General features: G+C 37.0%; 1 protein-coding gene across 2 annotated transcripts in view; it reads left to right on the top strand.

The window, feature by feature from the left end:
* Positions 1-25,135, top strand: part of LOC122815229 (potassium voltage-gated channel subfamily A member 2-like) — a 420,329-nt gene extending 395,194 nt beyond the window's left edge. For both annotated transcript variants that reach the window (XM_044087555.1, XR_006366940.1), the window contains exon 2: positions 24,197-25,135. The gene's annotated coding sequence lies outside the window, so the exon portion shown is untranslated. The remainder of the gene's footprint in view (positions 1-24,196) is intronic.
* The last annotated feature ends 766 nt before the right edge of the window (positions 25,136-25,901 follow it).

Below are 25,901 nucleotides of genomic sequence, written 5' to 3'. Positions count from 1 at the left end.
TCGTGACCCCAATACCTTGTGCCTAGGGAAGCTCCCTTTTCCCCACCCTGTGCCTAATTGTGTTTCAATTTTCTTTCTGTGTGCTCTCTACTGTGTTTTGGTTTACCACAAGCCTCTTGTTTAAATGGCCTGTTGGGTTCCTAGTCTGGTATTTTCACCTTAATTTTCAAGGCAGACAATGCAGTTTGGAGATCATGGCATACTGCCTGCATATATTATTCTTTGATATACCGAGTATATGAACAGCTGTTGTTGACACCTAATCTAAAGCCCTCTACCACCTTTGCACTTTACCGGGCTTCTTTCTGTGTTCCACCATTCCATTGCTGCACATAAATTCTTTGTATACTATTTCATTCCTTCTACAGTGCTAACCATGTTATTTTGTTAAAACTTTTTTTTCCAGCAGAGCTGGCTGCAGTCTGTTTGCAGTATGCTTTGACCTCTACTTTTCTCCTTTCAGTTGTATTATGTGATGTCTGTATATTTCATTTTGTCAGTGCTATTCTAGGCCTTTTCCTTCCACTGTTGTGCACAAGTGTGGCACAGTAGCTCAGTAGCAGGGATGGCCACCTAACAGTGCTTGGTTCTAAAGTTCAGTGCCTAGCTTGGATGCCGTTTTTGCAGCACCTATATGGGCTTCCTCTGTGCATGCATGTATGCATGTATGTATGTATGTATGTATGTATGTATGCATGTATGTATGGATGTTTGTATGATTCTTTAGTGTTCTACCACATCCTGAATATATGCCAATAGGTGAACTAGCGAGCCTCTAAATTGCTTAGGTGCACATCTGTGTGTACATATCATGTGATGGGCTAGTATCTCATTCAGGATTGATTGTCTGCCTTACACCTGTAGAGTGATAGTGTAGGTTATGGCTGTTGTAAAATGAATGATTTCTGCATTGGTACAGGATGTCTTTCCTCTGTATTTATGGCATGTCATATGGTGTAGTGTTCCTCTAGCTATTATGTCTGGGCTACTTTCATGTTTATTCTGTGCTGTGCTGTATTTCCTATTTCAGGGTTGGAATTGTATGCAACCTGCTGTTTGCTTGGTGCAGCTGCTAAATGCTAATGCTGCACCCCTGTGTACTACTGTCTCTTCATAAATCCTAGCCATTGCATCTTAATTCCATTTTATAGTACAGCTGTGCAGTATTACCAATGCTATTTATTTTTAACTAGTATTCTAGAATGCCGAATTCATAAGAACCAGACAAAAGGTATCTGTTTGTATTGGAAGTGAGGTCCTCTGGATTACACATGAGCTAAAACAAAATTAGAGGTAATGGCTGGAATTCCGAGAAATAAGTCCTTGGCTGCAAGAGGGTGAATTTACATTATCAAGGAAAAAGCAGTTCAGAGGCATTCAGAGGCAGCAGTCAGTGGTGACCACAACTTTTTGGCTGAGTTAATTTTCCAAGGTGATGACTCTCTACTTGTGGAGAATGACCGTGATGGGCTGCTAACCAAATCATAAAGGATTACACTGAGGGGTTGGCTTCTCATTGTAGGGTTTATCACTCATGGTAGCTCATTCTGACTCTAAACCAATATTTATTTAGAGCTTAAGAAGTAATGCATCATAAGGAAAGTTGAGAGATTCTTATCTAAAAAGATATGAAGCTATTTGCTAACAGACAAGGATTTTAAGCAGTAGATAGACTGTTTGTATGTAGCATATAATGAATGCTGTTACTTGCAAGAACTGCAGGTTTCTGTTTCAAGTTTTTTTCAATGGTAAAGAAGCCGGATTATTGTCTTTGCTCATCATTTTCTTTTTCTTATGGCAAGCAGAAACAACTGAGACAACAATTATTTTTTTCTGAATAAACTTATGCAAATGAGCTGATTTAATGGGCAAACAAACATTGTACTCCACTGTATGAACAGAATGTCATACCAAGAAGTTTTCATCTGCTGTATGTCATCTGAAGTGCTTTGACAAAGAAATTGGAGACATTTTGCTGCTTTACTGAGATGATAAATGTATCTCTGGAGGTACTGCCAACTGTAATACCTAAAAATAGAATATATTGCTTTATGACCTATTACATAAATCTATTTCCTGTCAACTTCCTATTTAGCCCATTTTAAAAATGCTGATTTCATTTGGCTGCTAAATAAAATTATATCTTTTTGATGACATACATTTTTAATGAATTCCAAAATATTAACTTAATTAAATTTATTACTAAATTCATGACTCTCAGCAAACGTTTATGTAACATAACTAAATGAAGCATGTAGATATTATATACGATAAGTGACATGGGCATTAGACAATGATCTGTAGGTCACCTAAATAAAAGCATAAGAGGCACTATCATCTGATATGATTCTGTAGTTACATATTTTGTTTTATACTAAGGACGGTTAGTAAGATTAGTTATTAGCTTAAGTATACTGATGATTTTTCTATCATATACTGTAACATGACAAGTAGCAGGCCAGTGGGGAATTTTGGTGGAGGCAATCTTTTTTTTTTCTTTTCCACCTTGACCATCACATCCCCAGACTGCTTTATTGACCCATTCATTACTTTCTTGGCATGATCTCTTTGACTTATTCATTCCCATCAGGGTGAAAATTGGTTGCAATGAGGGTCACTGCTATCTGCAGTAGATTTGGAGGTTTTTCAGTGAAACCTAACTCCCTACACAAGCCTAGTATACCTCTCCTGGATGATATGTAGTGGACATTAAACATGGGCTGTCACTCACTTCCATGGGTGACATTAAACCATTGCAGTACTTTACCTATAGATGTGCTCCGTACCCTCCTTCTGAAGTTTGTAGACTACACATTATTGCTTCTTTCTTCCTCCATGCCAGGTACAATAGGTACTTGATCAAAGTAAAATCACCTAGATAGCACTGAAGTCTACATCACTTTGCACTAGTAGAGGTTGAAATGGGTAGATTTACAAATTTGAAAACATCCCTAATTGTGAAAATTGTTTTGAATCTCAAGTAGTCTGATAATTTGGTGGTCCTCTATTCTATACCTTTAGATGTCACACCATTTTGGATCAGGCAGGTAAGCAAAATATGATTAAAATGAAATCATATCAATAGAATAATGAATTGGATCCTCAATGAATCCAGTCGCACCCCATAACAGCTTATGTCTGGGGTAGCCTCCCCCTTTACCCTGTACCTAATTATATGGTTCTGCTGTACATCTAAAGAATGTTTTACTGTATTTAAATGACAGGTATATCACTTTTTCATAGAAGTGCTTGCAGCTATGATTTCATAAGAATGCAGTAATGATAAAATTCATGTGTACTAAGTTTATCATCCTGGAAAAACTACACATATAAATGTTTGTTGGGAACCAAATGCAAACAAAAATATGTCATCAAGCCACCATATAAGCTTACAGGTGTTGCCTAATAATATAGGCCACATGTTTTCAACTATATGAAATTTTCTATTAAAGTTAAAAGTACATGATAATGCTTACCTGCAGGATGGCCTTAGCTGACACCTTTAAATATAAATCATATACAATAAATTTATCTTCAAGCAAGAACTCTGCACATGTTTAAATTGGGGGAGAGGGTTAAGCATTAACCCAATGACTTGAAAATCCATTTCCTGGAGAAATATATGCAAATTTTACTTCTGATCTAATGACAAATCAGTTTGCCTACATTCCTGACAGCAATTTCACTTGTAAAGTGAATGCAAGTCAGAATCTTGGACCATACTGCTATATTTATGATTTTGTGTGGCACCATCTTACCTGTGTGAGAAATAGGAAAATGTGCATGTTTATTGTGAAATTAATCTAAAGGTATTTTCAGTAAAGATTATGGGAATTTATAATAAAGTGATTCTGGGAAAGTAAAGACATGGTACCTGCCAAACAGATCAATGACTCTTCAACTATGATAAATAATTGTTAGGGTTAGTCATTTTTATCCACAAACTGCTTTCATACCCATCTATTATAGTCAGTTTACTGACTATAACCCACAGATGTCTGATTGTGATAGAATAAAGAATGAATAGTGGCCACAATGATGCACTGCAGCTAGTTTCAATCAAATGCACACTATTTATTTATTTATTTGTTTGTTTATTTATTTATTTGATAACCAGGTTGGCAAATTGGTCTGTTGAGAGCAACATACATCAAATAGCAAAGCACAATTAAAGATGCCAAAAAGACATACAAAATTTGTAAGGTGCATTTGCAGATAGCTGGAATATAATAATAATGCAGTTATATGATTATGCATACAATACATTTGCAAGTAAAATTCATAGATGGTTGGAATATAATTAGAGTCACAGTGCAGTTATGTTAGTACAGTGTTTTAAAGTATTTATATGTTGCAGTCTTAACAATATTTACACATTGTGGAAATTATATAGTGATTTGTGGGATGACAGGAACAACTAGCTTTGTTTTTAAGATTTTTTTAGTTCAATTTTGAAAGTTGTTAAGGTCAACTGTTTCTTACTTCACTTGGAAGTTTGTTCCTGTTAGCCCAGAGAAATGGCTTTTTAATGGGCAAATCACAGCAGGGATTCATCTCTTTCATCCAGAAGTTGCCTCTGTATTATAACCATTTTACTAACTATGAATACCTCAGATGTCTATGTGTGATCAAGTTGAGGAATTGGAGACAGCAATGTACTTCAGCATCTCCATTCAAGCACGCGGTCCTACCAAGCCACATCAGTAACAGTTTAACTGTAATCAAGTTATAGAAGAAGTTAATGTGGTACAACCACAAAGTGCCTCTATATTTACCAATTATAGTCACTTTATTGGCTGTTTACACTCCAGTTGTCTGACAGTGATAAAATACAAAATATAATAGCCACAGAAATTTATTTCAACTTGCTTCATTCAAACACAGACACTATCTTTTCCAACCCAGATGACATGTTAACTGTGAACAAATAGTAGGGGTCAATCACTTTCATCCACAAACTGCCTTTGTACTTTCCAGTTATAGCCACTTCATAGATTTCTACACTTCATATTTTGGATTATGATCAAATAAAAACTGTACACAATATATTCAAACTTGTTTCACTCAGATGTACATTAACACTGCCAAGCCAGTTCAATGAATGCTTCACTGTAATCAAGTAAAAATAAGAGTCAGTTTATTTCATCCACAGACTACCTCCATACCCACCGATTATATCCAGGGGCTATTGTTAAAGGTATTGGTATAAAGGTCAAGGTGTTCACTTCACAGACACAAGGTAAAGGATTTCATTCTCACCTTTGAAAGGAAGTTTGATTAGGCTTAAAATGGCCCACAAGGTCAGCTAGCCCAGTACTTACCTTTGAACCTATAGACTTATTAACTGTGTACACTTCAGATGCTGAAAATAATAATAATAAAATAATAATAATATTAATAATACTTTCAATAATAATAGTAATAACACCAATTATAATAATAATAATATTAGCAATAATATCTAAACAAAATAGTTTTAATTTGTTTCATATAAGTGCATGATAGCCTTGCAAAGCAAGATCAGTTACTGTTAAACTATGATCAAATGAAAGAAAGAGGTCACTCAGTTTTATTCATGCACTGGCTATATGCCCCCTTGTCACAGCCAGTTTATTGGCTGTGCACATCTCAGATGTCTTACTGTGAGTAAGCTAACTAAATTCATATACAGATTCATAAATATAAACAAATAAATAAAGAATGACCACATTAATAAATCTGAGCTTGTTTCACACAAACACAAATAAACAGGGCAAGACAGATCACTGAGTGTTTAACTGTGATCACATGAAATGCTTTCATCCACAGACTGCCTCCATGCTTACCAGTTACAGTCACTAAATTGACCATAGGTGTACAAATATACCATAGACATCTGACGATAGCAAACAATAAATAAATAAATAAATAATAGCAATGGTCATTCGTATGAGCTTGTTTCACTCAAACACAAACCCTTCCAGGTAAGATAAAACTGTAAAAATTATGACCATTGTAACATATTTAAACTTGTCATTCATATTTAATATTCTACTGACATGCAATATCAGTGATCCCTTTAATTGTAATCAGCAAAAAAGTAAATAAATTGCCTGCATCCACACCACAATCCCACTATCCTCAGATCACTTGTGCTCTTTCAATTGGTTTGATCAAGTAATTTTATGCCCAACTAAAAACATTGAAAGACCCAATCATTTCCCTTGTAGTTAGTGTAACAGTTGTGTTGATGCCACCACAATTTTGGGCAGTCAAACAAAACAGAGTTAATAGAATAAAGTACTATTTAAACTACTTACCACTTTTGTTTTTTTTTCCAGGAGCATGTATTATAAAGTATCTAATGCACCATTTTAATAATAATAAAATAATGAAACCAAAAACTGTCCCATTTCAAGCACGATTTAAAGTGCTCAGTATTCTTGTTTTGCTACAGCAACATGTACAACAAAATACTTATGCCACTGCTTTTAGAAACATTCAAACAATTTATCTTCAGTGTAAAAAATAAATAATCAAACTTTGAGTTAGGATGTGCACCGTCATGCTTTTCAGACATGACACCTTGGATATGATGTATAGTTTAAAATATTTTGACACAGACTAGCCAGTCTTCTAAGGCATGTTTCATCATTTATAGAAATTTCAGAAGAGAAAGATCCTTTATTGGTTTGCTTTAGGTAATAAAGAAGTATGACTCTATGACTACAATATATATTTAGAAACATATTGCACAACTGCAACACACACGGATTTTATATATATATATATATATATATATATATATATATATATATATATATATACATATATATAGATACACACACACACACACACACACACACACACACACACACACACACACACACACACACACAAAGTTTTATTATGACTGTAATGCTTATTATGTGCTACAACAACTTTTTATATCTTTACAACCTGGCTATTTTGTTCCTGGTGGAAAGTTTGTGGCTATTTTGCTTCTGGTGGTCCTTGGTCTACCTTACAGTGGATTTTTGTGAGTTGGCATATTTTTACATCAAAATCAGTCTTCTCTTCAAAGATTTCCAGTCTGGGTTTACACTGTCAGTTACATAACACTCTGATACATTTTAAGTGCTTTTTTCTGTTTTTGCTATAGTACCCTTTTGCCAATATTGTATTTTATATGAGGTGCTTTCATACAAAGACTAGCAGTATATGGGCTCCTGATGAAACTGGAATTGCACTCCTTATTACTAACTATTAAAAGTGCAAGAATGAAACATTTCTAGATCTAATAATATGCCTATCTCTGTATGTATGTATAGATAAATGTAGAGAGATATATAGCTATATATTTATCTATATCTGTCTATTTATCTATATCTATATCTATATATATATATATATATATATATATATATATATATATGAGGTTCATAACCCAGAGACTGCCCATGCTCTGGAATAGACTTCCCATACATGTCAAACAGAGCACCTCACTGTCCCTCTTCAAGAGAAATATTGATGAGTGGATGGGAAATAGAAAATTCACCCCACGGATCACTCCAGTGGCTCTACTTGACAGAGGCACTGGGAACTAAGGTCAGGTGGCACGATGCCAGGCTAATCCTATGGGCTAGGATTGTAAAGGCTCCAGGGCCATTAGCCTAGTACACACCTATGAACCTATGAACCTATATATGGGTCTACCACAGATGATCGAACTTTTAAAATATTGACTTTCATATGGCCGAGACCATTTGATCGACATTTCAAAAGCTTGAACACCTGGAAAAAAAAAAAAACAGAACAAAAAAAATTCCTGAACATTTTTGCACCACCACACCCCCTACTATTTAAATATACCAACTCTGAGATCGGACTGCAGCAAGGAAAAGGGACATTTTCTCATTCCATGCTGTATGGAGATCTCCATTCAGACCGTTCGAAGTTTTAAAACTTTGATCATATGGTCTCAGCTATATGAAAGTCAAAGTTTTAAAATTTCGATTATGTGTGGGGAACCTATAAATATATATATATATATATATATATATATATATATATATATATATATATATATATATATATATATAGATATAGAAATTATATATCTGTCTATCTGTATCTTTGTGTTTATATACAGAGTTGGTCCATTGTACCTCCGACAATTCCCCAGACTCTGAAAATTAGTGTATAAAAGTTACAAGGGTTAGGGTCACAGCAGTAAGAAAGATGAGGTTCAAACTTTTGTCATGAACTTATCTTACAAATTCCAGACAAAAACATTGACCCATTTCTCAGTGTTATAAAATATTTGAAATGGTGCTAATTGGTACAGCTACTTTGGAAAGCTTCAGAGAAGTGTTACAGAAATATGCTAAAATTAAAATGGAATTAAAGACACAGTACTACTTAATGTTGAACATACTCACTCTAGCAAAGCACATGAGACAATATTATTTTTTTTTTTTTTTACTTCAGAGATTGTGCATATTATATTATTTAAATGTGGACTGTAAAAAAGTTTGACGGACTTTTTTGATGATGGAAATGTTGAATTGGGCAGTTTTTTTCATTGTTTACTGGAAAAGGTTTGTTCCAATTTGTGGTTTTTTTTCTGGCAAATGATTTAGGAATTAAGTCACTAAATAATACACACTAGTTTCAGACTTTATAACCTTTCAGAAAAATGCATGCTAAAATAAGACCTGTTCTATCAAATATATTTTGGCCTCCAGATTTATTTATTTTATTGTTGAGAGGAGAGTACAAATAAAATAAATTTATTTATAGAATTATAGCCAAAACCTCTCAACTGTCCCTGATTTTGGCTCAAAATGTTGCTCTTCCCTAATGATCCCTCCACAAAATAGCAATTTTGGAAGGAATGTTTTTTTTTCCATATTTTTTTCTGTTCCTCCTCATAAATTTTGTGATTTTCTAGAAAATCAAGTTCGAGAAGACATTATTTAATATCTGTCCCTGTTTTTATTTTAGGCTTTGTCCATATTTCAAAAGCAGTCTCCCCCCAACTACCATGCTGCATTTTTCAAGAGAACTGCATTTCAGGGTTATTTTTCAATTCAAGGGACCGAGTTTGAGTGAATTTATATTATATTGAAAATCCTAGCTACACCCCTGTGAGATAATGAGGCCAAATACATTTCAAACATTAAAATGTGTAAATGACTTTAACTATGCACAGTTTGTACAGAATTGGTTCAGGTGTAGGCTGGCCTCTGACTGTGTTCCATATGACACAAGATTGGTTGGCATCCAGGACACTGTACGAAGAGGTTAGTATTAGGTGGAGGTGTAGGAGTGTGCAGCTGATGCAAATTCTACCAATCAAAGGAAAAACTTTTGGTGGAGTCCCACAATATGAACTGCATGTGTGAGAAGATCACACTGTCCCACAAGGAGTTAGGGATTGCAATGCGTATTAGCCAGGACTGTGTTCATGCAGGATCATGTGATTCTGTTAGGTCCAACATAATGGGGACTGAAGTGTGAATTCCCATAACTCCCTATACCACTGGATAGTGGCCATGATCTTTGTCCTTCTTTTCCATGTGTTCTGTCAGGAAGTATAAATAAGCCAAGAGGGTTTGGATTCTCAGTAGACTTGTGTTGTTGCAGGTGGAACAGATACCAAAATATTGATTAAGAAATAGGGTACTAGTTCAGCTTACAAGCCATATCATTTAGTCTGTAAAACTGATTTTGACATGTTATCAAGACTGGCAAATCTTTTGGTAGGAAACCTAGTCCTCACATCAGCCAGATGTGCTCATCTGCAGCAAAGTAATTACCCTGTAAGTGTCTTTTGACTGACTTACTAGTTTTCCTCAGCTGTCAACTACTCCACAGCAAACTTGACAGCACTACATTAGTTGGGACTGCAATAAAACTGGGGTTGATTTTGCATCAAACTTGACAGCACTACATTAGTTGGGACTGCAATAAAACTGGGGCTGATTTTGCTTCAAACTTGACAGCACTACGTTAGTTGGAGCTGCAATAAAACTAGGGCTGATTTTGCTACAAACTTGACAGCACTACGTTAGTTGGGACTGCAATAAAACTGGGGCTGATTTTGCATCAAACTTGACAGCACTACATTAGTTGGGGCTGCAATAAAACTGGGGCTGATTTTGCATCAAACTTGACAGCACTACATTAGTTGGAGCTGCAATAAAACTGGGGCTGATTTTGCATCAAACTTGACAGCACTACATTAGTTGGGGCTGCAATAAAACTGGGGCTGATTTTGCTTCAAACTTGACAGCACTACATTAGTTGGGACTGCAATAAAACTGGGGCTGATTTTGCTTCAGTGCTACTCTGCAGCAAAAAGAAAAAAAAATGACTTGACCTAGGAGAATAAGAAAGAAGGATAAAGCAAATAAAGAAAAGGATGAGACTTAAGAGGAGTGAGAATCTAACAATAATATAAGTTATCAGTGTTCTAATGACCGCAGGATTGTACAAAACACATAAGGAATTAATTGAGGGATACATGTGAATGGAATCATGTAACATAAGGCAGATTGCTTGACTAGTCATTTTAGCTTTCTCCTGGAGAAGCCATTGCACAATTTATAACTTCTAAATCTTTGTTATGTTAAATAAGAGCATGAGTTAATTATTCATAGGTTCATAGGTTCATAAGTGAGTACTAGGCTATTGGCCCTGGAGCCAACACAAGTCTAGCCCAAGAAAATACGCAGTAGTCCTGTTGCCGGACGTTAGTTCCTTGTGCCCCTCTCAAGCTAGGTTGTTGAAATGATCCCGGGGTGAATTTCCTGTTACTCATCCACTCATCAGGATTTCTCTTTAAGAGGGCTAGTGAAGTGCTCTGCTTGACATGAATGGAGAGTTTATTTAGGAACCTGTCCCTCCAGCTGGTTCTGTTTATTCTGGTGATGAGGTTGAGGTCCTTGGACCATGTGGTGCGGAGGGATTGGATCTTTTTCAGGTGAAGCATGTCTAGCAACACTGGGTCAGACATGGGTTTGTATGCCAAGCAGAGATTGCCACTAAGTAGGTAATATGAGATGGAGTATAGCTGTAGTATTTTGTGTCTGTCTGCATAGGGCATGTGTTTGAGTCCTAGGATTCTCTTTGTGAGGAATTTCTGTGGCCTCTCCAGTTGTTGCAGTTGTCTATTGAGGTACATGCCAAATTGGGTATTGTACTCTATAATGGGTTTAATGAGGGATTAGTAGAAACAGATTATGACTTCTTTCTTCCTGGATGAGAAACCTTTTGTAATGAGGTGTGCCACATAGAAGGACTTCCTAACTACAGTGGCTACATCATTGTCGAAGGAGAGGTTACTATCTACTTGTGTCCCTAGATCGCTTATCACACCTGGGGAGTTGAGAGGGCTACTGTCGATGTGGTAGTTCATGGGCACTGTGTTTTTCCCAAAGGGGATGATGATGCACTTTTTAGCATCGAGCTTAAGACCACGGTTCTGGCACCTGTTGTTGATGTCTGTGAGGCCTTTTTGTAGGATGTCAATGTCAGCTTGAGAGTCAATAATGGCTCCCAGTTTGGAGTCGTCTGCGATCTTTGTCAACCAGAGGCCTTTGGTGTTAGCCTGAACTTCAGAGAAGTATATACCAAACAGGAAAGGACCCAGGACATATCCTTGTGGGACTCCACTTGTGAATGCCCAGTAGTCGGATTTGGAGTCCGCTACTTTCACCATCTGGGTTTTTTCTGTGAGCCAGTTGGCAACCCATCTTATGATGTAGGGGTTAATGCCTAGATTGGTGAGTCTGTCAATGATTCCTGAGTGGGGGATAGTGTCGAAGACCTTGGCCAGATCAAGGTAGGCTGTGTGGACTGCCTTTCCTTCATTGACCACTCTGGTGACAGATTCGAAAATGTCTATCAGGTTGAGCAGACATGACCTGCCCTTCACAAATCCAAACTGTGAGGGGTCAAGGGTTTTAAGGTTCCCAATATCCCTATTTATGAGGTCCATAATGATGCGCTCCATAGCCTTACAGATCAGACTCATCAGGCTGATGGGGCAGTAGTTTCCTTGGTCAGTAGTCACTCCCACTTTGTGGAGTGGAATGACCATAGTGGTACACTATTTGGTGGGAACAACGCCTGAAGTGAGGCTGTGGTTGAATAGGGAACTCAGGTGAGGTGCCAGTTCCCTTTGTAATTCATGTAGCATGCAGCCAGGTATATTATCAGGTCCCATGGAAGCTGTATTTTTGGCTTTGGATAGTGCGGCTTCTACCTGAGGAGTCATGATATTAGGGATTTGGCATTCCTTGGGTATTGGGATGGACCCTTTTCGGGGTGAGGTGGGAGTAAAGTTTGCACTAAATCTGTCGGCCAAGATGTTGGGAATATCTGTTGGTTCAGTATAAGTGGTGCCATTGTGCAGTAGCTCGGAGCACCCCTGCATATTGTTATGCAGGTTCTTGGCATAACTGAAAAATGCCTTGTGGTTGTCTTTAGCATCTGTTGCAATTTTGTTTTCATAACTAGCTTTGGAGGCTTTGATGAGGGATCTCAGTTTTTTGCTGAGACTTACAAGGCAATTTTTCCAGTCTTGGGAGTTTGCCATTTTCTGCAGCAGTTTTTTCTTCTGTTGTAGAGTTTGTTAATGGCAGGGGACAACCAGATTGGCTTCCTTTTTTTGGAGGACATGATCTTGGTTCTGTTCGGTATGGCCTGATCCATGCACTTGTGTAGATGCTCATACAACTCCTTGGTATATGATTCAACAGCCATACATCCTTTCCCCGTTTGCTTGGATGATGTGAAGATTGACACTTGTGTCTTTAGAAGCTCAAAATTGGCTTTGGAGAAGTTTTTCACTGTGGTTTCCTTAATAGGAGTGAGGGTGGGATTTGGATAGCGACTGTGATTAACTTATAGTCAGATCTGACTAGGGAGGAGTTGATCACTGGTGTAGAGCAGTGGTCTCCCATGTTTGTAATGACCAGATTTAGAATGTTTCTACCTCTGGTGGGGGTGAGAATGAGTTGGTCCAGGGCATTGGAATTAACGAATTCCAGAAATCATTGGGCAAATGATTTGGAACAGGAGTAATTTTCCCAGCTAATGGTGGGGTAGTTAAAGTCTCCCAGTATAATGGTTTTGGGTTGAACCTCAATGTTTTCCAGAGTGTTCAGGAATGTGGAGTGGGAGTCTTGGGACATTGTGGAGGATCTATAGCAGGCTACAACCTGGATTGTAGTTTTATCCAGTGTTAATTGTACCTGTAGTATTTCTGATGCATTATGTTAGGCAACCAGTCTGGAGGTGTGCGTATCTTTTATGAAGATAGATATGCCACCGCTTTTGGGTCTTCGGTCCACACCTCCTTTAGGGCTTCGGTCCAGGTTTGGGGGCCAAAAAGTGTGATATGCTATTTAGTCTGGTAGTGCTGGGGTGCTCCCTGGAGCCTTAAACCAGGTCTCTCTTACTGCACAGAGGTCAATGTTCTCCAATTTTAGAAGTGACTCAAGTGAGTGCATTTTGAGATTTAGGCTTCTAGCGTTGAGTAGCATTACCCTCAGGTTGCATTTGCTTGCACTTGCTATTGTGGTAAATTTGTTTTCAGGGCATTGCCTAAAAAAGGCACTATAGAAGTGGCAAGAGCATTATCCAGTATCCTGAATCCCAGGAGTGACAGATGCATGCCATCTCTGGCAAAACATCGAGGTCTGTCGATCATGTCATCCCAGGCAGACAGATACTGGATCCCCTTTGAATGATACCAGAAATTTAAACAATTGTTGAAGTCAATCATTTTCTGCATGTACTGTGGTATCATTCTAGGTAATGGTAGTATGCTACTCAGGGCTCTTTTCATGTAGTCCAGGGAGGTATGTCTTAGGTCATAAACACCAACATGGACAATGACCAAGTCATACTTGTACTTGTTCTGGAGAGACCCAAGTGCATGTGTTATGTGGTGAATCCTGGCACCCGACAGGCAGCTGACCGTAACTTTCTCCTGATTCAACCGAGTGAGTGGGACGTCATTATGCCTTACTATTGAGTCACCTATGATTAGTGTATTGGGTAGACTGTTTTGCCATAATGGCTTAGGTTGAGTGGCACACTGTTTATGTGGGCATTGTGTCTTGGGGGTTGTGTTTGGGTGAGAAGGTTGCTTGCATATTTGCTTCGGAGGTCTCTGCTGTTTGGGCAGATTTTTATTGAGAACCTCTGCAAAGGTGTGTGTGTGTTTTGTGTTACTATGTGAGAGGTGTGGTGGTGCGTGATCCATGATGCTATGTGTTTTATTAGGTGTGTAGTATGTGTTAACCTTCACCTCTTGACTAACTAGCCCAGTCTTTGTTTAAGAGAGCATGGCTTCTAGTTTGGCTATGTATGTGCATCTCTCACAAGTGGATGTGTTAGTAGGTAGGCGGAGAGGGTTGTCTGAGTACATGAGGCAATTGCTACATTGCCTCAGGATTCCCAAGTTCACCAGTTTAATAGGTGAGAGTGTAGGGAACTGACCTTTAGACAAGCCTGGATAGGTGCTTAGTATTTAAGTACTGTAGCTGTTATGCTTTGTTTTGGGCAGCCACAGTGGTGCAGTGGTTAGCGTTGTAACCTCACAGCAAGAGATTCTCTGGTTCAGTCCTTGGCTGGGGTGCCTTCTGTGCGGAGTCTGCATGTCCTCCCTGTGGTCGCATGGGTTTCCTCCGGGTGCTCCGGTTTCCTCCCACATCCCAAAGACATGCTGTAGGTGGATTGGACACTAAATTGGCCCTAGGCATGAGTGCATGCATGTGTGTGCCTTCCGTGGAAGGTTGGGTTCCGGGCTGGCAACTCGACACCGTAAAACTCTACTGCCAATCATGAGTGTACAGATGCTCCACTGTGGTGACCCCTAACCGGGAAAAGCCGAAAGAAGATGAAGAAGCTGTTATGCTTTGTTTTAAGTACTAAAGCTGTTTTTGTTAGTGCTATGACAGCTGCAAGAGGTTCTGAGCAAGTGCTGGGCTTAGAGGTCAGATCTGAGTGCTCAGAGATGAAAGCTAGCAAGATCTAAGGGAAAATTTGAAGAGCAGGCTTTAAGGCACTGGTAATAGTTTACCCTAGCTTAGCGACGCTGTGTGATACGCAAACCTGCACAAACACTGTTTTTTAAGTCAGAAAGTTGTAAGGTATAGAAACAGCCCAAAAGGGCCAATAAAAAACAATTCCTGAGCTGGAAACCACTCCTCTAGCGATAGATAGGCTGCTCAGGGCTTACCACTCCTACTGATAAGCAGAAAGACTTCCTTCTATCTCTGCAACATCTGGACAACCCAGAACACAAAATACATTCCTGAAATCAGCAAATCTGAGATCTGGACTATTCTAGTTTAAGAAAAAGGTGGGGATTTTTGGGCTTTTCTGTTTGTTTTTAGTTACAGAACAGAAATGCAGTAGCAAAATTCACTTATAAGACCCTAAAAAGCTAGCACACTTGAGTGTAAAGCCTGTAACTGTAAATTCAGTTAAAAAAATGATTTTTAAAAAGTGCAGTACACAACAATCAGCAGAGAACAATTAAAATAATGGTTTCCCACTGTAACTGTAAAAATCATGGAGTTGGACTTGCTACTCACAAACTCCCAACTATGACAATTACACAAACACATACAAAAGTGGCCTTACTAAAAACAAGTGTGCTATTAATTGAAATTGGTCATTTTCTTTATTTTGTGATAAAAAAGTCTGCAAAAAATGTAATGTGTCATAAAATAAAGTACATTCCCCTACTGTTTGTGAAACCTAGGTTTCTTTTCATCCAAGTATTACATAGTATCATTTAATATTGCTGGACTGTTGGAGAAACCTTCACAACAAAAATTCCTTGCAGTACAACACTCTGCCTTCCTTTTGGATGAAGCCCTGCCTGTGACTCAGACAATCATGTGTCACTATCTGCCCAGGCACTTGGGATCTAATGAAGGTTGAGGGAGAAAGGAAGGTGGTTATACCTACTCATGTACCTCAGGGGTGGGGGTATGGGAGCATAAAGTGTGTACCTGAATTATTCAGAAAAGGTTCAGAAATTCTCATTATATGCTGTTTTCGCTTAATGGTGACCTCTTCTTGGTCTGTAAGGCAATAGATCGTCCAGTTCTTTTTGAAAGTTTATACATGACCTACAGTTTTGGGAGTAAACATGATACTAAGGAAAAGGAAAGCACAAACCGCCAACACACAATTAGGACTGTATTTCTCCAAAATGAGCACGAAGATGTTTTCAAGCAGTATAAAAAGAAGGTTTATTTAACGTACATCCACTAAAACAACTTCATCAGAATAAAACCAACCCCTCATCACATTCATTTTATATAAGACTGTTTAAATTGATACAATCAAAATTTAAAGTGATACATACTATATGAATGTATGGCCCAAACCATATAGGCATTAAAAAGAAATGTGAATGCTGTTGAAACCCTAGGCAACACTTTAAATACATTTTACTAAAATGAACATAACTATTAAAAACAGTGGGTGATTTCATGGATCAAGGTGCTTCTTGCAACTTTGCTCGTACTCCGGCGGTTTTACGTCAGCAAAATGAGGAAAATACCAATCTTGAAATTCCTCAAAATACATCTCAGGAACTTCTTCTTTTCAGGACTGGACATTGTGAGTAATTCCAACAACAGTTCTTTTCTGATATACATAAATATAAAACCTTGGAGCTGGACAATTTGTACTTACAAGAATGTTTTAACAAACGATCATGTTGAGCGTGGCAGTGAGTTTCACTGTGAGCTCATTAGGCTTTTTGATGAATGTGGGTTGGGGATTGTTAAAGCTATTATCAAGCGGAATGAAAAGGATATGCAAGTGTTGCATAAAGATATTTTTCAATATTATGACTTGATTAGTACTGATTTACTTTTTACTATTGAAGGGGAAAAACAGAAGTACCATGAGATGAGAAAGCATATAGACCAACAGTGTAACATTGTCTTAAATCGTAAATATAAGAAATTAAACAGAGATTTAAGAGAGTATGCAGAAGGTAAACAATATCCAAACCCCCCTTTGGTTAGAAATGGGTATGGAATACCGGGACCATCCTAGGGTAGTTTCAGAAACATCTCCATGGGCAACCATGATGAATCTGACCAGGATGATTTTTTACCCAGGAGATCGGAGCGCTTACGCCAGCAAGCTTATCAACAGCAGATACATGGGCCACACATGGGGGTGCACCAGCAGGAGGGGAGGGCATTTCCTTCCAAGGGTTGGAGGGGGAAGCAGAGAGGAGACAGAGGGGATTGGGATGTGTAGAGCAGATAGTAGTTACTCCTATTGGCCAATATTTTAAATATTCTCTCAATGATTACCATATCTACAATTATAGTGATCTGGCTATTACAGAAACATGGTTCTCCCTTTTTACCAAAGGATTTAAATTTGTGCCTAGCAGAGGTTGTAATCTTGTGAACACCATGTTGGATGTTAAACTTTTCATACGTAGATTAAATTTGCAACATATTTTTGGTAACATTTCACAACCACATGCAGTTAATTTAAAAAAATCTAGTTCGTATAACCCCCCTTTACACCCCCAGTTAAAGAATCTGGAGAACAGGATTGAGCAAAGCATAAGGAGGAAGATTGGAAAGAATAGTTACACCTCCAATTTGAATGTAGCTGAGATCAATCTTTTGGAAGAACTTGGTGGTAATTTAGGTGTCCGTGTTATGGAACCTGATAAGGGGGGTGGCACAGTGGTTATGGACCAGCTTATGTATGAGACCAAAATGTATAATCTTCTGATGGATACCAACAAATATTCCATAGCTTCCTTGAATGAGGTTCACATTTCTTACAAAAACATTGATTTAGACCAAGAAATTATTGAAATAGATCTCTATAATTTATGGAGGACCCACCTCCAAAACCCACAATTTATCAAAATTTTTAGATTGGAAATTGAAACAATTGTGGGGTAGGCAAGAATATCTTCTTAAGGATTCCTGGGAATTTCTTCGAAGTGTCACCTCAGACCTATTTAGACCTGACATGTTTTTTGTTACCATAAATGTGGTCGATCTTTTCTCAGTAATACCACACAGTTTAGGGCTTGAATGGATTGAGGAAGCTCTGTGGGGGTGTAATGGGGTGACCAACAATGATGTCCATTTGGTGTTACATCTATTAGAACTGGTATTGAAGTATAATTATATCTATTTCTCAGGAGAATATTTCCAGCAGGTTTCTGGCCAATTGTGCCCCCATATATGCAGATATGATTTTAGCCATCTGGGAACAAAAATTTGTTATGAACAGTGTATTTTCCAAACATTGGATACACTATTCAAGGTTCCTGGATGATATCTGCATTTTATAGATGAGTTTGTGGCATACCTTCATAACTTTACTTATAATGTTACTACTCAACAGCTGGATTACTTGGATGTAACCCTTAGTAAAATGAATGATCGCTTTAAGTCCCGTGTTTATAGGAAACCATCATTCTCCAATGGGTATCTCCATTATGCCAGTTCTCATCCTAAATTCCAAAAAAGATCTATTGTGAAGGGGACATCAGAAGAAAATGATTTTGTTACAGAAGGAGAAATTGAAATCCTTCTTTATAGTTTTGATCAATTCTGTCTTTGAGGAAGTAATAAAATTTGAGATCCAAAGGCCAAGTCATCTGGTGAAGATGTTCTGTTAGATGAAGTTCAAGGGATATCCAGTACTGAACAGATGTTTATTACACAATATAGCCAACAAGCGGGAGAGATCAGGTATATCATTGAGAGAGAATTTAATGATTTTAAAGAATTTACAGATTTGGCCAATTTTAAGGATTTGACATGCAGAGTAGTATACAGGAAGGGATTTAATGTTAAAAGGGTCCTTGATCAGAATCCTAAGATAAAAAGACAAAACATGCTGAGAAAGGGTACGTTCCGTTGTGGGTGCTGTCCACAATGTAAATACATAATAGATCAGGACAGCTTGTACTTGGAAAGTAGAAGCAGAAAATTATGGTCGGATGGTCTGTACAATTGTATTGCCAGGCATTTTATGTTGGCAAGGAACACGCCTATGATATACAGAGAAAAGTTAACACCAATGCACTTTTCAGACATACCTTGACCTGTGAAGGAGCTTCTTACAAGTTTTTCGTTTTGGAATCTGTTCCACAGTGCAGTAGGGGGGGTAATTGGCCTGCGCTATTATCTCATAAAGAGACTTGTTGGCAGATTTTATTGGAATCTAGCAAACATCCGGGGCTGAATGATTTTATTTCCATAGCCCCATATCTAAAATTAAAGGCTGACAAACTGTAAGGTCACAGATTCCTACATTTTTGTTTTTGTTTAAGTTGATTTTATGATTTATAGTTGTTTAAATATAATGTGTTTTTAATAGTTATGTTCATTTTAGTAAAATGTATTTAAAGTGTTGCCTAGGGTTTCAACAGCATTCACATTTCTTTTTAATGCCTATATGGTTTGGGCCATACATTCATATAGTATGTATCACTTTAAATTTTGATTGTATCAATTTAAACAGTCTTATATAAAATGAATGTGATGAGGGGTTGGTTTTATTCTGATGAAGTTGTTTCGTTAAATAAACCTTCTTTTTATACTGCTTGAAAACATCTTCGTGCTCATTTTGGAGAAATACAGTCCTAATTGTGTGTTGGCGGTTTGTGCTTTCCTTTGCCTGCTTGGCTGCTTTCTTTTGGTGGAGTTGTGTTTTTTGCAGTGATTTCTTTTGTTTTTGGATGATACTAAGGAAAATAATAATAAAATAAATGTCAGTTATATAAGAAAAATACTTTTATATTTATACTATGTAGTACATTTTACATTTGTTGTGCAGTATTCCCTGACTCTCTGCTTTAAATGAGCATTGACAAAGCAAAGCCAACCTGGTTATAAAAGTTTTTGTCTTTTGGCTTTCCCCGGTTAGGGGGTCACCACAGCGGGTCACTGATCTGCAGACTGCTTGGCAGTGGTGTTTTTACGGAGTTGAGTTGCCAGCCCTGTGCCCAACCTTCACAGAAGGCACACACATATGCACACGTACCTACCCGCATGTCTTTAAAACTAAGTCACCGCATGGAGGACATGCAGACTCTGCTCAAAAGGACCGCCAGATGAGAATCAAAGTTGAGAACCTCTTGCTATGATGTGACAACGCTAACCACTGCACCGCCATGGTGTTAAGTAAGTATTCAAATAAATGAATGAATTAATTAAGTATGACTTAATTTTAATGACAGATGTGCTATATCCTTGGAGTAACATTTCATTTCTAGACATACACAGATAAGTAAAAATAAAGGATTTTTTCCTTCACTTGCTATAACGTAAGCAAACTTCAAAAGATAAAACATCTGAAAAGGAATAATGATGTTTAATACTAAACCTCTGATAATCTACCATCAGATCAACATCGAAATTTAGTGTCAATCAGTTTTTCAAAGTAATTTTTGAAAATTTGTCCAGTAACCAGGAAAAGCCAAAAGAAGAAGTGTTGCATTTTTATTTTTATCTATTTTATGTTAGCATATTTGTTGTGAGATTTGAAAAACGAGGGCATTTGAAGTATATTTTTTTTGCCTTAATCCCATAGTTCTCAACTACCTGTGAGATTCAGCTGAAGTCCTTGATTTTAGCTGATAATTTATATCTATCTTTCTTTCAATAGCCAATTATGTGGAACAAACAGCATTGACTACAGGAAGCAGGAAGTGCCAGATATTACAGTTAAAGACTTTGGCCCAGATTCCAAAAAGAGTTTCTTTCTGTGTAAATGACTTACTTCGATATAAGGCCTAGTTCTAAAATGGCTTACTATGGGGACCAAGTTCCAAAATACTCTCTCTCAGTGTAAATAGACACTTAGACTGAGAGCAAGCCTTTTGAATCAGGGCCTTTATATTCTTCACAGAATTTGCAGCAGCACATTTTTATTCCATCAGATAACTAAATAGTAACAATGTTTTAAAAGTGTTTTTGATTTCTAATAATTTTTATGGGCACTGATTCTTGGTGTAATATGTTGATACCATATTATACTGGATAGAAAGAAGAGGTTTAGCGTATGGATGAAAAGTCAGCACTCATCTTCTGTCATCAGAACAACTGATAAATTAAATAATGCAGTTGTAAAATAAAATATGAAGTACAAATTTTTGAATGGAAGTATAACATTTAAAGATGAAAATGGTGTATCAAGTATGTCTCCCCACAAGGAGAGAATGGAAAGGGGAGTATCATCCCTGAGATTTTAAAGAAAGCATACACAGCACATTCATTTCTGTTATATATTAATAATACTTCAATTGTATTAAAACCTGCACAAGACTAGAAATGTAATTTTATTTATCACAGGTCTTAAAGTGAACATGGCAAATGAACTTTCATGTACAGCATCAGAGCTTAAAGTAGCAGGATATTTCCTGAATTCTGCACAAGAGCTGCATATTACTATACGATACAGGACTCATTTTGCTTTGAAAAGATGTGGAAACAATGGAACTGGAACAGATAGTGACCCTACATAACGTTTGAACTGTTCTTTGTGTTGCAAATCATAAATTTGACTTACCTTAATAATGAAATGTTGGCCAGTTTAATTCCTTCACATTGACATCTGTGTGGTATGTGCTGAATGCATGGCATCATTCTCACTGTGGGTGTAAAAAAGGTAAACATTATTAATATATTACTGATGTGATAAGTATGTTGCATTTTGTTTTTGCTGTTTGTCAAAAGTTGGTTTATTGATGTAACTTTTCCAAAGCAACAGAAGAGAGAACCACCAGAGAGTATATTTTGAGCATCACTCATGCTAACCCTTATTTGTGAAGAAACTATAGTCATAGGTATTAAACAATACATCTGTATCTATCTACACACACACACACACACACGCACACACACACACGCACACACACACGCACACACACACACACACACACACACACACACACACACACACACACACACACACACACACACACACATAAAATAAACAAAAATAAATAAATAAGTAAATTGAAATAGAAAGTAGATGTCCTTTGAGTGTTAAAACTTTCCTGTGTCCAAATAACATTGCTAGGAAGGGAATGAGGCAATATTGCTTTGGATAATTTCATGCTAATGTATGTATAAAATGATGTGACACTTCTTTGTCCTCAGAAATGTGCTTAAAGACTCCTATGTTGCATTCCCTAGAAAATTCTATAGCTGCATTCTGTTTTAAATGATGTTTCTACATTCATGTATTCTGTTGTATGTTTTAATTTTAAATAATACAGGCATTTTTTTATTTCTAAAACTGAGAACTTGAATGTTAATTTCCCTTTTCATCCATAATACAGTATAGTTGTATTTAACAGGATTGTTGAGCTGGCAGGTTTATAATCTGAGACAAGAAAACAGAATTGAAAACATCTCCTTTAGGTTACAAGTAGCACTTTATGCCATTATCACCACCCCACTGGTGAATGAAGACTGAGCTCTCAAGCTTCATTTGCCAGAGATTCAACTTGATGACTGAGTTCCTCCATAGGAAGCCCATGTCAGTGAGTTGTGCATACAATGATGCCCTTTTGGGGGTAATTTCCCCCTTGTTTGAGTTGGTGCAGCCATGCAGTTAGAATATATACGTTTGGGAGAGTTGAACTCTCATTGATGGTGCAGGAGGTTTGCCCCCCCCCCTGCAAAAACACTTAAAAAGTGTATTTTGTAGCGAATATAGTTTGATGATACTGATTCTCGGTGCATTTGCTTTCATCCACACATAGTGAAAGCTGGTTTTATTACATTGAACAACAGCAGTAAAGCTTCTAATTTTGCATTTAATCTTGTTTTCGCTTTTCTTAAAGTTTCTTTCAGTTTTCCGCACTGGTCTCAGTTATGTTCTAGAGAATGTTTGTAGTACTTGATTTATTTATTTTTTTTATTTTTCTTATACTACTGATAAAGCATAGGATGTTAAACCAGAAAATGCAGTTGATTTGCCCCTTATTTAATTAAAAAAAATAACACTAGCAATAAAAAATATGTTCTAGCAAATAAACACAGTTGACTAAAAGCATCTTGTTAATGAATGGTGTGTTAGAACACAGAATTACTGTTAGAGATAGACTCAGTATCATTACTTTTATTATATTGATATAGTTATCTATTCTGCACATCTGTGGTTTGTATTCTGACCTGAAGAAATGATTTAGAGACTCAGAGGTTCAGCTGCCTGTTACCTTTCAGAATAGATTCCTTCCTAAGCTATGTGGCCATTCGTAGCAGGAAAAGAAAGGCCATGAGCTCAGGCAGTGTGGAAAAAATATTCCCTTAGTTGCTGTATGCACGCAGGTGAGGATAACAAGACATTGTGATGCTACCTGCCTCGAGAGACTTCATAGCTCCCTGACAGCATGTCAGAAATCCGATCCTCAGATGAATCATGCTGTTTTACATCAGTAATACTGCAGCCTGTATGAAGTGGTGCAAAATGTAGGCTTACAAGTTTAGGTGAAAACAGGTCTACTTACTGCAAATGTCTCGGCCAGTCATCTTTCCTAAAATCCAAATGCCTGACATTTATTCTAAATGATACAACAGTTATTTGAAAGCCCTTTAGTTGGTATGAACAGTAATGCAACTGAGGTTATGAGCAGAAATGCAAACAAGTATAAGAACATGCAGTATCTTAGCAGCGAATTAGCACAAGTACAGCTGTAATTTTGCAACATATTCATGCTTTACTTCCACATAAACTCTAATATCTATTACTATAATATATATATATATATATATATATATATATATATATATATATATATATATATAGTGTATTGCAGCACAGCCATGAATAATAATAATATGTACAGTAGTACATAATAGTATTATGTATAATAGGTAGTAGTACAATGAATGACCTACCCTTGCTTTTTTGTTTGATATGATGCTTAATCTCTGGTTTTGAGGAGCTGCAGTGTTAAGGTTTTGTGGATGGATGTACTTCTCTAGTTCCTGCAGTTTTCTGACCAGAGAGGCTGCTGAACTTGCAGTCTATATCACAGTGCATTGTGGTCTTTCTAGGCAAATTGGGGGGTGGGGAAGTATTGTTAATAGAGTAGCTGCAACATTGGAGGATGGGTAATACTGACAGTGAAATCACAGTAGCCATTAAAAGTTTTTTTTTTTTGTTTCTTTTTCAGGAAGAAGAACAATGCATTCTGTTTATTTTCTGGAAAAAAAATCAACTGCAATAGACTAGAAGAAAAGCAAAATCACTTTACCTTTTTATCCATTTCAAGATGACAGCAACAAGACGGTGAAAGCAAAGACAAGTAGCAAGCACAGTGTTTTTTTTTTTTTTTTTGTGGATATATGGTACTAATGCCTCAGCTGTGCAAAATAAAAACACATCTGTTTAAATACTTACAACAATGGCTTTAGTGTAAAGGAGAGAGAGTATACAGCTCTTTAATGAATGAAGACAACATATAATTCTTTATTGAATGAAAATATGTGAACTTCTGTCAGCATCTGAATGTGATTTTATTTTATTTAAATGTTTAAACCTTACCGAAATGGTACTGAAAAGGAAGCAGTTGTTTCTCTGCACTTGATACAGACAGAATCCATTTGTTAAGCCCTGCAGTCCTTTATGAGTCATATGTCATCCCCGATAATGTCAGTTATATGAATAAATTATCGTGCATATTTTTAGACAAGTGCCCCCCCACCCCACACACTTCTCTGTATAGACTCCTGGATTACTGTGTGCAACAATTCATCCTCTCAGAATGATTTAAAATATTTTTATATGCAAATTGAGAAAAACATTGTGAAAGTTTATTTTAAAAAATGATAATGATGTGTAAAATATTTTTTCCAGATCATTTGCTCCTAAAAGAATACTGCATGCTAAGTAGGGTGATGCTGGTGGCCGTGGTGATGGCCGGTGAAAAAACCCTTTCTGTGACCTACAGTTATAGCTGTTCCTTCCAGTACTATTCACTTCACTTTCCATCTTTCATGGGATCATTTGCTTATATGTTCAGTATTAACTATTTAATCACTCTGTAAGTTGTGGGTAATTGTATTAAATATCTATTTTTGTAAGTATTATATATAAATATGCACATATGCTGTTTATGTCTCTGAGTGTGTGATGTATCTAAATATATAGATAAAGATATATATATTCATTTTATATGAGAAAAAGTAATTATACTGGTGGCATTAATTATAATTTTATTAAAAAAGAATAAAATCTCTTGCACAAGTATGTGAATATTTTAGTTTCAAAACCTTGCACTGTAAAGGTGGTAACTTCGTACTGCACGTTGCATAAATGTATAATTCACTACTTAATTTATAGAGTTAATATTGCATAATGAAGAGTCCTGTAATTAACCACTGCATACAGGTAGCTTCCTTCAAGAGTATAGTCATCAGAAAGGTAGAGTTCCTGTGTATCCTTTAAGAATATACTCATATTTACAGGAGCCTTCCCTGTATTCCTGAAACAAGTTTACTTGTCACTCAAAAGACTAATTTTGGAAGCCTTGTTAAAGGTACAAACATAAAATTAAGGGTAAGCTTTTGAAATGACAGGACCCAGTAGAGCAAGTCCTGAAACATGGGGATTGAAAGGCTGAAAATTCTGAGGAATATATGAGTTCAGGGGTGCAGTGAGGCATGCCTCCCTACAAAAAAAGAAGTTTAAAGGCTAAAAGCAATCTTTGACATTTGATCTTTTCCTGGGATTTCTGTCTTTTATTTGTCTTGTAGACAGTCAGAATTTCAATAGGGAGATTCAAAACTTAAGACAGTGATATTGCATCTACAAGCTGCCATGATTTGGTAGGCTTGTGACTGTGAAATGGTCAGCATGGGATGTGCAGAGCTGGGGTT

The sequence above is a fragment of the Protopterus annectens genome, chromosome 11.part0, assembly GCF_019279795.1.
Source record: "Protopterus annectens isolate FY-2018-M chromosome 11.part0, PAN1.0, whole genome shotgun sequence".
NCBI classification, from domain to species: domain Eukaryota; kingdom Metazoa; phylum Chordata; order Ceratodontiformes; family Protopteridae; genus Protopterus; species Protopterus annectens.
The sequence above is the reverse complement of the archived record's forward strand: the minus strand, read 5'-3'. Positions and strand labels throughout refer to the sequence as shown.